Source organism: Ixodes scapularis, unplaced genomic scaffold, assembly GCF_016920785.2.
Source record: "Ixodes scapularis isolate PalLabHiFi unplaced genomic scaffold, ASM1692078v2 PGA_scaffold7__128_contigs__length_106722199, whole genome shotgun sequence".
NCBI lineage: Eukaryota > Metazoa > Arthropoda > Arachnida > Ixodida > Ixodidae > Ixodes > Ixodes scapularis.
In genome coordinates, this window is record NW_024609882.1 from 23,245,694 (window position 1) to 23,260,999 (window position 15,306).

Below are 15,306 nucleotides of genomic sequence, written 5' to 3' on the forward strand. Positions count from 1 at the left end.
TCTCGGCTTTTGATTGAATTATCCGTGGGGAGCAGACTCGAAGATAAAGTATGAGAGCCGTGACATGGTGCTTTTGGTGTTCCTCTGTACTCTTCCTCCACCCCTCCTCCAGGGCCGCACACTCTTTCAATTTTGTTTGCTGCTCCTTCGTACTTCACTGCACTCAGGGGTAACGACTCGATTGTTCCAAGGGAGCAGACAACCTTATTCAAAGGACATCATTTGAATGAAGTCTAACCGTGCTCACGGCTCCAACGAGACGCCGGTGGGGACAGCAACGTTTGGCTAGGGATAGAGAAGTATGCCTTTATAGAAGACACAAAATTATATCGCATTTCGACGTAGTACGCAGCGAAGCTATACAGGTATTGTTAAGGGTTGGGTGACGCAGAGGCGGGTGACCGGGTTTTGGCTATGCGACGATAATGTTTAAAGAGACATAATTTAATGGCAGCGCTGCATGGTACCTCCCATTCTGTCTCCGCTGAGCGTGTCCGCGGGTCCCCCTTGTATAGCAATGGTGAGGTGACGATATGGCATGCGTCACCGGCTGGATCCTGGTGTGGTTGGAGGTGGCTGTCGGCATCGATTAAACAGAGGTCCAGCAGCCCCTGTGATTGGCGCGGAGGTTTATGGCTTCGCAGCAGCAGCTTTCCTCGATATTAAAAAACGAGGAAGACGAAGTGAGGTTACTTCGGGAAAAGTACAAACGCCTTGGTTCCGGGTCTCCGAGAAAGTCTCTGGCGAGCGCTTGTGTCGCGGGTTGTCCTTGTCACTGTGCCGTAGTTGGAGCACGGCCTCGCCGGGGTTAGGAACGTAACAGTACACAGCCACCGTTGTTTTCTACAACCTGTCGCTTAAGCGAGAATGGGGAGTTTTAGGGGATTGTTCCGATTACTCCGATAACGATCCCCATACTCCGACACCAAATTTGCGTACGCATCGCATCGCTATAGGGTAACGTTATCGGGGAAGGGTATGGGAGGCATCGGAAAGATCTATTATAATTTTCTAATAAAAACAATGCTTTGCTCGCGCATCGCCCTCTGCGCACATTGCATATTGAGTCGGCGCGCATCTCCATCTCATAATTTCATTTACACGCTCGTTACTTCTAAATGATTGGCACAGGCCGGGCTTTGCGGAAAAGCGAAACCCCAGGGGTATTTTGGAGTATAATCTTAACATTTTGTTAGAGCTTAAATCCCGGCGCAGTCAACACTATGAGCGGGTGGAACGAATCAATCAGCGTCGAAAACGCAATGTCGTAATGTTCTTCGGGCTCCTGCGCGAGTTCCATCATTTTTAACCAGCCACAAACAGGGAATGCTCAATGACTTACGCTTTCGATATATGTGTTCGCGGTTATTTTTTGTTCGTGCCTTCTACCGTGTTCCGACATACGCTGAAATGAAGCATAAAATAGTGCGAGCAAAAAAAAAAAATACTACCCCCTCCTCAATTTTCCTGCCTCCATTAATACTTATCTTTACATATGCGTGGCGGATAAATTAATATGCACGTCGCATATAATTTGCGGGTCCTACCCGCACAAACTTTGCGTGGTATTCGCCGCCAAGCATTAACGAGGACAGTGTTAATGACGACCGCTGCTCTGAAGTGCGTCATTTGGAATGCATGCTAAGCAGCCACCCGCTGAAAATTACGCGGCACATTGCGTTTATTACGGGTAGAGCGCTTCGGCAGGGCTATTACACTAATTTACCCCTTAGGATAAACAAGACACGCGCTTCCTCTAGCTTGTTTCGTCGGTGCTAAATTGTTAATACAACCCAAGTTCTGCTAGAGCTTCTTTTTTTTCGATTTTTGTTTTACAGTGGCCACTGGTCAGAAATTTGTGTCAAACAAAACATTCTTCTTCATTTATACTTAAATAAATGCTGAACCAATATTCAACTTTAAAAAAAGGCTGTGGAAATGTTACATTGCATCCTACGAAACCAGAAACGGTTTATACGTCTGTATCTCAATGAAAACGCTGTATTTCTTGGAGGAGAATATCGAAATCGAGCTGGGTCAGCAGCCGGCTTTCTAGATGTGACGTAGGCAAGTTCGCTCCCTTCCTCGCTTTAGGCCTTCTTTTTCCCATCCCGCGCGTGATCCTTCGAGGTCTGACTTTTCACAAAGATCGCAGTTCGGTGTTTGGCGGTATATGCTTCTCACTGCACTATTTCTTAAAATACCCTCATGTATGGCACGTACATATGTTATAGTTGCTACTACGTGACACTTAATCGAACGCCGAATTTCCTCTTCAGTAACCCTTTGAGACCCGTTCACACACTTGCATTTGACTACGAGCGGCTCCGGCAAGACCAGGTTTTAAGCCTCCTGTGAGTGCTTGCGAACGGCCGTGCTGCTTCGTGGAGCCGGGCGTAAGCCATCGCGAAAGGCTAAAAAATCGTCTTTTTTTTAGCCTCCCTAACAACCGCAATTGGTTGTTTCTAACTTAGTGTCGGATAATTCATCAATCTCAATAGTCCTTGACATAATTGTCAAGGTATCGGGGACAGGCCGCTTATGACGCGCGGGTTATTGGAACGAACGCCTAGCGTTCAATTTTATTTTAGGAATTGGTTCACTGGCTGCCTCGTCGTCGCCATTCGCGCAACTCGACCCGCGTCCTCCCGAATATGATTGGACTGTGCATGTGCGCGCCGGTGCCAAAAGGCCGGCATTTGACGAAGCACGACATGCTTTTCTCTAGTCATAAATGGACGAATGTATAAATGAATGGATGTATGCTCAGCGCGCCATAAAGCAATCATGCAGAAATAACGATAAATATCCTCCCGTAAAAAGTTAAGAAAAAAATTTGTATTTTTGCCGTTTGTAGAATTGTAAATGATCTATTCCTAGTTAGGTAGAATTTCAACGCAAAACAAGTATTAAAGAATATTTAATTCGGTCATTCTAGCAATTCCAAACTTCAATTATACTGCATTTGTTTGTAAGATTGATTACTTCTCGAAGTCCTTGCTCATTTCAGTTCGTAACGATAATTGAAACAGAAGCCTCCAAATCCCCGGAACAGCTCGATCTATGATTAACTAAAATTGTACGGGAGAAACTAAACGCATAGTTCATAAAAAAAGAAAAACAAAAACCATTAAGGAAGAAAGGAGTGGAAACGAGCGTGCTTAGTGGTTTCCGCGCTTGACTGTCGCGCGGAAAGTCTAGGTTCGATTCCAATCGGTAGGATGTCATTTTATTTATTCTTTCAACATTGCGTTCTTGTGAGTTCGAGAACATTCTCGACTGTTCGAGTTCCGAGTGTTCTAGTCGCCGAACGTTCTAGGCCGATTGTTCCAGAAGCCCACGCGTGTATACATAAGGGGCTTCGAGTGGCGAGGCAAAATCAGTTTTCGCCCCAGCGTTCGACTCTGCTGTTTCGCCGACTTCGACGCCCGCGACGCTCTGCTGTTATCTTCTGTTCCTTTTTTTTCTTTATTTTGGGCACAAGCTCACCCGTATTAAACGTTTCAGTTTCCCTAGTCATTCTTTGTTTAACCTTGTCATTCGTAACAATATCTTCGTGAAATAAGCAGTAAAGCTCGCTCAGGAAGAAAAAATAGTAAGATGCGCTTTTTGGGCATAACAGTAAGACACCTAAAACTTTTCCCACGATCAAACAAAAACCAAGGTTACATAAAGGTACCAAAAATACGCCCATTCAATTTCTCGGAGAACTTTAGTGTCTGAGCAGTATACGTAACTTATTTCCACCTTATAGTTAGATCCCTGCCCGGATAACAGTAGTTTGATCATTTGTATCCGCATCCAAGCCGCATCCGCAAAATTCGGAACTACATCCTACCCGCAATCTGCACAATCATTTATATCATGGAATCGAGAAATAAAGAGGGGAAGATGGCTTTAACTTTTTTGTTGCTTGGGTTTTTATTATGTCTTTCGTTGCTTTAAGAACTTTTTTCCTCTTTCCCTGCCACACAAGAAACTCGCTTTGGCGATTGATGCCTCCGAATTCTTACCTTTTTCTAGGGTCAACGCTTATAGCGAGATAGGACACCCTAAATCAGGGGTTGCACAACTCAAAAAAGACACGGGCCAAAAACAATGTTTATTGGAAACTGCGCGGGGTTTTCAATATCTGGCCTCACCGTACTGGTTGCCGTCTTAAGAACCTCACGCAATGTCACGTTCTCCGGCCGCACAGAAAGTGTCCTCGGGCAGCATACGGCCCGCGGGTCGCATGTTGTGCACTTTTGCTCTAAAGTGATATTTGGTGAAAATCAAGTCTGGGCGCAAAGAGCCATTTTCTCCCCATTTGGCTGCCTTTCTTTTTCTTTTCTTTCTGATAGAGTAATTTGAGCCCGCAAAACATTGGGCGATATGCACTTCATACTATATCACTCACTTATTTACCCGGCGCTCTGCTGTCGAGGGTGATTACGGGCCCCTTCGGCATAAATGTTGATCCGGATCAGCGGATAAACGATCCGCGTCCGCAGGAACCCGGCATCCGCCTATCTTATCCGCAATCTGGCAAACCTGACTCAGTTTTATCCGCGTCCGCCAGCTGACAGCGAAATAATCGCTGCTTCTGTTTTGTTATCGTTTTTTTAAACCGCGGAGAGCGGGGAAACAGACGGACAGAATCACACGAATCTCAAATTATTGGAGATGCGGGTTGTCTTGTCCTATTTTCTCTCTCTCCAGGGTTAAAAAAATAAAACAAGAACAAGTGAGTACTTAATCAGCTCGCCTGCATCATTTCCTTAATTTCAGAGAATCACGTACGTGAAGCGTCTCGTCCGCTCAAACATTGAATGTATTGAATGTAACTAATGTATTTTTTTTAATCGAACGGTGCTAGCTTCGCGACGTCGTAAATTCACCCGTGTTTCTGAACAAACAAGGAGAGGTGTTTGTCCCGTGAAGTATTCAACAAATTACCGATAAGCATACTTGCGAATGATTTAAACCGATATACAGGTAGTTTTCATCTGGGCGGGGAAATTTACACGGTAACTTTTGCCCTGTACAATTGTTGCCACTTAGAGCTCAGCAAAACACCCGCAAGAAGCACTTTGTAATAACCAAGTTTCCTTAAATTCCCGAGTCTGCACTGACCGCTTAATCTGACGGCAGTTTTAGCTTCTCATAATTACTTATGTCAGTTTCTCAAGTAACTAAATACTGCTCTAAAACATATTTTTTTTGTCATAAAAAGAATTGTTCAGAGGAGACTTTGAAAAACAAAACATACTGGAAAAGAAAGAGTTATTTTGTGAACGCGTTTCCAATGCTCTGTTTCGCTCTAAGTTCGACCGCACTCGACGCTACGATCTTACGGTGCCAATCAAGCAGCACCAAGAGTGCAACGTCATGGCGCTCGTAGCCTTTGTGGGTTTGTCGATCACAATCAATCACAAACGAAAAAAAACCCATAAAAAACGCAGGATGGCGGCGCATTTAGTGTGCGTGATTACATTAGTCGGTGAAATGAGACGCGCAGAGATGAGCGCCATGACGACGCACTTTTGGCGCAAAACAGCAATACAGTCTTTCCAAAAAGACCGCTTTGCCACGGGCCCTAATCTGGACACTTGGCAAAAAAGTCGGCGAGAAATCCAACGGCTCTGATTGGCCGGCGCCAAGGTCAAGTGCGGCGTTGTCCAATCACGGTCGCCAGATCTCTCGCCGTCTTTTTCACCAAGTGTCCAGATTAGGGGCCCAGGTGTGGGCACCGCGCTTGCGCACAAACCGAATTTCGAGAGGAGTGAAGCGTCTGCGCATGCGCAGTCCCGACAGCAGCGCCTCCACTGTGCCGTGACGTCAGCGATGTGGGCTGGTTTATACTCGGTTGGCTCTCCAAGGATCGCGGCGACGCATGCAGTTGGGCCTAAAAGGGACTGTAGAAAGCGCCGAAGATGCTTCGTGAGCGAGTTTGAAATGAAGCAGACCCTCGAACAACAATTTCGAATCTTACAACGAGTCGAGGAGAGTCTGTCAATCGTCAAGTTATCTAAAAAAAAGAATGGGTGCCGATGCATCAGTAACTGCTTAAAAAAAATGTACCGAGTTTTTTTTTTTTTTTTTTTTTTTTTAGGCTTACAGGTTGACTTTGAAAGGCTGTCACCGTCTTTTTTTTTTCCGCACGTGCGTTAGATTGAACGTTAAATTACAGATATACAGCTTTTTTTTTTGCTGCACCAATTTTTTAATCAAGGGGGCGAAAATTTATATGAATGCTGTTTTTACGGCGTGTTTGTATGGCTCGTCGGACATTAGATTGGAATATAACTATCAATATTATCGCACTAATGAACTAAAATTAGTTAATTAAGTTTTTATTTACTGTAATTAGGATAAATGTTTTTATTAATAACTTTGAGGCGGTCGTACGCCAAGCCTGTCTCATTTTGAAGACTTTGCGTAACCAGCGCGTGTCCCGCGACATTCGTCTCCAAATTTTTCACTTTTATACGGCTAATGTCGCGAAGTTCGGCTATTGGCGACGTGAGCGATCGAAAGCGACGCTGTGGTTGGCCCACCACAATTGGCCGAATGCTGACAGTGACGTCAGCAAAGGATGTCTCATCGACGGAAATAAGAGGAATGTAAGAACTTCAATTTTGACGGTGTTGGTTGTGCTGCTTTGAGAGCGCTATGATTTGAGGCTTCCACCATGCCCATTACAAACACCATCCAACTTGTTGTTCACAAGGTAATGACGTCACGAAAGGTAACCGAACGAGGGCGCCACCGAAACATCTCGCCGCTAATACAGCCCACTTTCGCGGGTTCGGCTCATTGAGTGGACAAAAAGAATAATTACAATATTCGCGGGCATGTATCTCGGACCACGTGCTGGTTACGCGGATTCGACAAAATGGAACAGTCTTAGCATTCGACTACTTCAAAGTTTGGAATACAAACATATATTCTAATTACAGTAATGAAAAAGTTAATTAACTAATTTTAGTTAAATCATTTGATTACTGGAATTGTTCTATTCACGTCTAATGTCCGCCGAGCAATATAAACACGCAGTGAAAACCGCGCTGGGATAACGTTTCCCTTCGTTATTTAGAAATTTGGCGCAGCTAAAATAAAACACCCTGTATACCGGGGAAGATAATACAAATTCGTCAATATTCTGCGCACTTTTTTTTTTTTAATATGCTCAGGTTTAGTGAAACTATTTGGCGATGAGTTAAACATGTTAGCTTAAGTTCTACATATTTTGTTTTACAATTCCTGCCCCGAACGTTTGAACTGAACATAAAGTCCTGTGCATAATGTAAGTGTGACTGGCTTCTGGGTCAGTCTCAACTGTTCAAAACTACGAGAATAATTTGCATAAGGCTTGGAGAAAAATGCGACGTCAATATTGCTCTAAAAGTTTATTATATCTTGTATGATACATAATCGTAAATATTACGAAAATGTTAATGTACATCTACAAACGAGTGTACAAAAATATCAAAGCGCTAGAATTAGTGAAGGGAAGGGTAACTTCGTAAACCCACATACACTTTAAAAGAAAAAAAAATACACACATAACACCGCATGTACGAAACGGAAAACAGGATTTTACATTTGCGATAATTTTACATGGTCATCAACCTCAGTGTCTTTATCATAGCTTCAAACGCTCCCTCTGGGATCGTATACTTCTGAGCTACACCATATTATATTAAGCCCATAAAACTCTAATTTTACAATTGTGTAGAGTGTACACTCTAAGAAATGTCTGCACGTCTACTTACCCGTAAAACACTCGCAGGCCATTCTCTGTGATCTATAAAATCAGCTGAGAGAATGATGAGGCGGTAGATCTGTTTGGACCTCAAAATTAGGTCTGCGCTGTGGCACTGCGCCATGCAAGCATGACGCTTTGCAGCATTGGGTAATGCCACAGCGCAGACTTCATTTTTAGCTCTAAACGGATGTTCCGCCTCATCATTCGCTGAGCTGATTTCGTAGATCGCAGAGATTGGCTCTTTGAGTCTTTTGAGGGTGAGTAGACGCCCAGGCATTTCTTAGATGTATTCTTTGGGCATTTTGTTATGCTTGTGGAACGCCGCTTTTTTTGTTTTTATATTTGTATCCCAAGATCGAACACTTCGCAGGTCGAACAAAAAGATTAGTTTTTCTGCTTTTTTCACAACCCAGTTTTAACCCAGACCAGTGAGCGTTTCGGGAAAGTCTCGTTCTGAAGCGGAAAGTCAATGTGCTAAGGATATTAGAAAAATCGCAGTAAAACCGCCATAAAAACGCCAGCGCGAATCGTAAAGTTTCTGCGAGGGCAACACACAAGAACTTGGACTACCGGTCGTGAAAACCGAAACTACCCTTTCTTCTCCGCTGTCTTAAACTCCTGTTCTGCCTCATTGCCTGCCAAAAACGCGTTCCCCAAAAAGCGTGCAAACGAACAAAACAAAAATTCGCAGCGACTTTTATTTCTAAAGTTATATAATGAATGATATGCAGTACTTAGGATGCGGTCGTTTAAATTTCTTTAGATGACAGTCTTTTAGGGGAGTGAGGAAGAACCTGTATCAATTTCCCAGCTAAATTTAGCGGGCAAACTGACAAAAACTAGGTCACGTGAGATCAATTTTCCCCTTTAAATTAAGCGTGAAAACATACTTGGTGCATAGGTCATGTGACCTTGGTTCACTAGCGAGCGATTCCGTGAGAGCTACCCTTTAGAAATGCCCCAGTGTCGTACTTTTCATTTGCCGATGCGTACCGGAAAGAACAAAATGTGACAAGTAATGTCGATTATCTCGAGAGGAGGGATGCCAGCGATGCCTACGCGCCTCGATGATCGCAGGACGACGACATTGGCAGACGGTACTAGCTAGTTTGACGTGCTGCCGACAGATGGCGCAACGTGATAATTCGGCACCAGTAGGCGCTTCAACTGACCTTTCTCCATACAACGATGAGCCATTACGGCACGTACAAATACATTGTGCAAGGTTATGTGGGAGAAAAAAACTTGAATACCAAAGCAAGCAAGTTAAAATGCTAGAAAGGTGCAGTACTCAGACTCGCGTCGCGCTAAAGGAAGCGTAATAAAAATGTTATGGAAGATTATCCGCTAAAGGCAGGACCCGGCTCGGCGACTCTTGCATGAAAGCTCGACGCGTGTCTTCGGCAACCGGGGAAGTAGGCCCACTTCACCGATGCTTTCCGGTTCACGAAGTAGTTGAACACGTCTCGGGAGTTGTAGGCTTTAAGTCGTTCTCAGCTAGATGGATCAGGCGACTCGAATATAATGTCCTGAACATGCACTTACGATACCTTCGGCAGGTTTGTAATTTCTTCGAGGAACAAGTGCTTCTTCCTTTCACCCAAAAGATCAGCTAAACATGTCGACCCGGCATAAGAAAATTTCGAGAAGTACCGCAGTTATTCCTCGGCGGTGATCCTTTTAAAGTATGCAGTACTCCTTCAAAAACAACGAAAACAATAGCCAACCGAAAGTAACATACTTCCCACGGAAATTCCGCCATTATTAGTTTTTTTTTTTTTTTTTTTTTTTTTTTTACCTCCGCTGTTTTTGTATAGGTTCCGTGAGGTCAATTTTTCCGCTAAATTTAACGAAGAAACTGAATAGGCGTTTAGGTCACGTGACGTCGATTTTCCCTTTAACTTTTGCCAAGAGAATCAATCGGTGTAAAGATCACGGGACGTCGATTTCCCCGCTAGATTTAACGGGAAATGCAAGAACGAGGGGAAAGAACGGACGGACAGACTAATAAAATGTTGGGATAGGCGATAAAAACCATTTCAGACTTTTAAAGTCGAATAGACCCTTTTCAGAATTCGATCAAGCAACATTGTCGGTTGCCATTTCATGGGCACGGAGAGGGGGATTATATCGGAGTCCTCGCCAAAGGCTGACGTAATCCTAGTATCCAATGTACAGATGTTCGTAGTACATACCCAAGCTATGGCGGGCTCCGATAAAAAGCGCAGCTGCTACTACATAATGTGTACTTAAAAAAAAAGAGAAAAAAAAAAACGTGCGTCGGAGAAATGGTCCGACAATATTGTCTTGCCTCCTGAGATGCTTCGTTCAAAGGGACCTCACTGAAGCAGAGAAGGTATGCTACAGTGCACGAATTTTAAGAATCGCGCACTTTAGACGGCGCAAGTATGAAGTTGAACGCAAGGTGTGTAGTAGCTTGATCCAACAAATCACTAAGACTTGAAACATGAAGCCATCACCACTTTAACGTTCTGTGGCAGCAAGGTGATACAGTAGGCGTATTAAATAATCATCGTGGCAATATTTCAAAAGAGCTTGCGACAAAAGAGCAGTTTTGTAGACACCCCACTTAGTGAAAGACGCGCGGGCGTACACCTTCATACATAATAGATTATCTTGTGCTTTTTTTCTTATTTTTTCTTTTATTCCATGCATCGTATATTCCCGGGCCTCGGTTTCTAAACTTTTTTTTATATTTTTCAAATATCACGTTGTTGCTTTCAACATTGTCAATTCTTTAAAACGTTTCTAAAATGATGTGCGCGGAACGAGCACTCCGATGGAAAATCAATCTATTTGCAGCTCGCGAGCGTCGATGCACACCATTTGGCCTCCATCCGAAGGAGAGTACGAAAAAAAAAAAAAAAAAAGACCAGCTTTTTTTTGGATTAGCAAAGCGCAGAAATAGGGAACTAAGTGACGACTCGAAGGAATGAAAAAAAAAAAAAAAAACAACAACAACAACAAAGGAAGCAACCTGAAAGATGCATTTGTTGAAGGGGGCATTTAGCGTGTATTCTAGAAACAAATATTTAATGTTTTTTTCAGGTTGGCAGATGCAAGGTTTGCACCGAGCATTCTAACAAATGCATCAGTAACATAGACCATTTCAGAGTACTTTAGATATTCAGTTATTCGAGAATTTTCGATGAGGTTTAAGCTAATACCCGTTGAGCTCCTCTATAATTTCAAACCTTCGGTTTGTTTTTTATCCGGTTATAATCACTTGTTTACAGGTGAACAATGTGTCACGTTGGAAGCGTCAAGACTTAGTTTTAGTTTGTACATTTGCTATCTACTCGCGGAATGTAATATGTGCAACAAATAAACACGTTCAGGCATTAGTGCTCTCAGAATGCTTAAGTAATATTAAAGCCTAAGCACACTTTGAATGCATCTGGGATCTGGGACTTGCATCACATGGTTTTTGATAAAGTTATCTCCGACAGGAACACTCAAAACCCCAAAGCAAGGTGGCCTAGGATGGACAAATAAGCAAATCATGTGGGCGTCAGTCTTCACAAGTTGATGTATGACAGTAATTTACTGCTGATCGTATAGATTCGTTTTGAAATTGCAGATCTTCAGAGAAACCGGGATTTCAAGCTTTATTCATCCTCAAGACGATGTATTGCACAAAACAATTTTTGCTCAAGATGAAGGAGCATTGTATCAGATAGCCCTCAAAATTTTGCAATCTGCGTATATATTTTCCAATTGTTTTACGCATCATTAGCTCATTGCACGCTCAAACTAATTTTAAAAATTTCATACGCGGTAATTTTGCGAATAGAGAGTGCGTTCATTTGACCCCTTAAATAGCTGGAAAATAGTTCAATCTCGTTTCACCCACATCGGAAGTGTTTCCATGGGTACCGAGTAAATGACGCGAGTGTGGCAGTGCGTCCACTTAGTGCAAGCGCTGACGAGCCGTTTAAACGCCGTCGGTCGTACTCAAACGCAAATAACGCAAATATCTGTGAACCAGCCTTTCCTGGCCGTGACACTCCTTTATGTCCTCCCCCCCCCCCCCAAATCAAGTATGAGCTTCAACTGTGCGAATTTTCCGTGGCAGTAAGGTTGCTCGTTCGATTCGTTGATGAGAATGCTGAAACTGGCTTCCACTTCTGCATATATTATGATCGCAATACGTATATGCAGGACCTTCAATTAAGTTTCGCCGTGCCGACCGAACAAATTATACAGGGCGCGGCCGTAAGGACCACCATATTTAGCAAGCCTTGGATAATTTGAATACCAAACGTAGATACCTAAAATTGGGTATGCGAGAGTAGTATCGCTAGAAGATTGGTGCCTATATATATTTTTTTTACGAACTACATTTGGAGGTACTACATTTTTACGAACTACATTTTCAATACGCTATACTAGCCTGTTTGTCATCTACACACTAGTTTATGAACTCTCTCCCGGGTGATTTAGTGAGCGCAAAAACGCTAAAAACCAAGGTCAGAAGTTGGCGATGAGCGAGATAATCTCGATAACTATTATCGTTTTTCACAGAATATATTGTCACGAATGACGAGTGATGAGGCGATGAAAATTGAAAAAAAAAAAAACTAAACGTTTCATAGGGCGGATTCGGTAATTTCGCTAATTTTAGCCGGAAATTTAGGGGAAATTACCCCGCTAAATCGGAGGCGAGCAGAGAGGAGGAGGGGAGGAGGACCATACCCTCCCCTCCGTACCCTCCCCTCCATCTCTTCAAGAGTTGTGCTCTAATTCGGCGTTACAGAAAATCGTAAACGGCTTTCATTTTTTTTTCTCGAAGAGAATATTATTAGGGATTTTGGAAAGCCTTTCGCAGAAACACCCTTAAAACAAGTTGATACGGGAAAAAATAAATTCTGACAGTGGCAACCAATGCTGGCACGAATATCCCTGAGGAATATTTCGAATTTCCCAGAATCACTATTTCCGTCACAAATTAGAAACTCAACTGCGGGAGCGTAAAATGCAGTACGGCTTAATAATCGAGTCATTTCTCTCTATATCAGAAAAAAGTTGAACGATATTTCAAACTTCAAGCCTCCTGAAGCAGCTTCGTTTTACGACGCCCTTCCTCATGAAAAACACTTTGGCAGGAACAAAAAAAGTGCAACTGACAGCAAGAGTGTAACACCCATATAGAGTAGAGGAATGAATGCTAGCCTGCGGCTTTATACCTAACAAACTTACCACCGAAAACTGATGAGATCTTCTCTATCGGCAAAACGCTCCAACTTCGTTTACAACTCAATCACGTGGAACTAGGAACTCCCTGGAGGTTGTAGTAATCAGGACGAGCTAAAAAAAAAATTTCTTTACGTCTTTTTCTTTTTTAAGGCAAAACTACAAATTGTTTCGGTTTCAAACCAACGTATTTTTTTCGATATACAAGTCGCACCTGTCTAAATGTCGCACTTCCCCATCAGTGTATAATTGTTATCGCGATATGTGCACAGGAATTGGAAGTCAGTTTTGATGCTGTCGCAAACAATTAAAATAACAAATATTGTGCACACGTCCACAATTTGTGCGGAGGTGTTAACATAAAAGCTTTAAGGTACACTACAGTGAAATATTACAGGAAGATCCATTGGCGGATTCTTCGGGGATGCGTTAGCATGAGCCTTGAAAACGACACACACATCTTCCTTTGGGAAACGCTAACGCTGGCCCCTTCACTTTTTTCTTTTGGATTACTCTTTTGCTTCCTCTTTTCGGCCTCGTTACAGGGTCAGTGTTAGCGTTTCCCAAGGGTCATGCAAACGGATTTTCCAAGAATCCACCTATGGATCTTCCTGTAATTTTTTTCACGCCTTTTGTGTACTCTGCCTGTCAGAGTACGTCGACGCCCTTGAATACGCTCACCCATATCACTCGTGGAAAGAATCACATCCATTACACTCGTGGAAGGAGCCGCGTCCATATCACTCGTGTAGGGAACCGCATCAATTGTTTTAACTACGCAAAGATCACAGCCCACGCACCGCTACTACGGAAACCCAGAGCGAAGAACAACCGTCAACAGCAGAGCGGCAACTGAGCACGCCCGGATTCCATCCGGCTGCGGTGCAAGACCTCCTAGATAACAAAGCTGTAGTGCTGAATGAGATGGCACGTCATCAGAGAGGGCCAACGCGCTGGGCACTGATGAAACACGACGATTGAGCCAACGTTCGGCTCAAACTTTACTCGAAGCCGAGCAATGACGCAGCGCTCGTTTCCCATTTGTGTCCAGCGTTGGCCTTCTATGATTAAGCTATCTCATTGAGCACTTGGTCAGGCGCGGCATGCGACAAATTACAAACGAAAAACACCATGGTTTTAGTCAAAACGAGCCTTCTATTGCAAACGCATTAAAATTAATATTTTGAAGGGCTTAGATAGGACACATACTTATCGAAATAAATTTTGCACGAAAAAAAAAATTGTTTTGCACAATTTTTACGTCGTTAGACGCAATTTAAGTGGACGCTCTAAGCCTCGCCCACATATCAGTGGCCTTGCCCATTACTGGATTGGTTTGACTGATTGACAAAACACACGAACAAGCCTAGCGTCTCCCCTTCGCGACATGTGGCGGGTTCGAATCCCGGCCGATGTGCCCGCAATCTGACGGAGGCTCATTGCGGAGGAGGCGCGGTGTAACCGAGCTTTCGGTTGAACGTCAAAAGATCCCTAGGTGGTCCAAATCAATCCTCAGTCCTCCGCTGGGGCGTGGCCGATGCCCGTCGTTGGTTTGGCACGTAAACCCCCCAAATGTTTAAAATTTTTCCCCTTCGCGACATCCGGTGCGTCTATTGTCTGGCGTCTGACACCACCTGCTAGTCGTGCTTGCCATAGCCTCCTATATACTGACAAAGCCTGGCAGATCGCCGCGAGATGTGGCCGCCGAAATGAAAAAAGTGGAGCGGCAGACAACGAATGAGGGGGGGCCACGTGACTGGCACCCCGCTGCGGCGAGACGCCAAAACACACTTATCCCGTGCGAACGAGTGTGTTTCGGGTCCTCGCCGCTGCAAAAGCTGTGCGCTGACGTACAGGTTCACAGAGAAATGACTCTTTGATGCTCTGTGCTACCAGATCCTCGCGCTCCAATTCAGCGATCGGGCACTCTATGATTCTGTCGTCGAACTGCCAGGCTTTCTGAGTATAGAGGAGGTTATATGCGAGCAGACGCGCGGAAGCCTCTAGCATCGTCTGCTTTTTCACCCTCCCGTCTATCATCGTCTGTAATGCCTGTATGACGCGGACATGAAAGCTGCACATCGGCGTCCGTTTTCGCTCTCGCGTGCCTGCTATTCCACCCCCCTCTACAAATTTCTGCAACGCTCGAAAGACGCGACCATAGAAGCGGCGTTCTACCGTTCCATCACGCACGAGCCACGGTCCGACAAGCGTCTTTCAGCGTTTGTCGATTACCGGTAATAAGCGACCGAGAGGATAAACAACGCACCAAAACATATAAGCAGTCATTTCAGCTTTTATGATCTTGTTTTTTTTTTTCTTGTTTTTTTTTTTCGCTATGG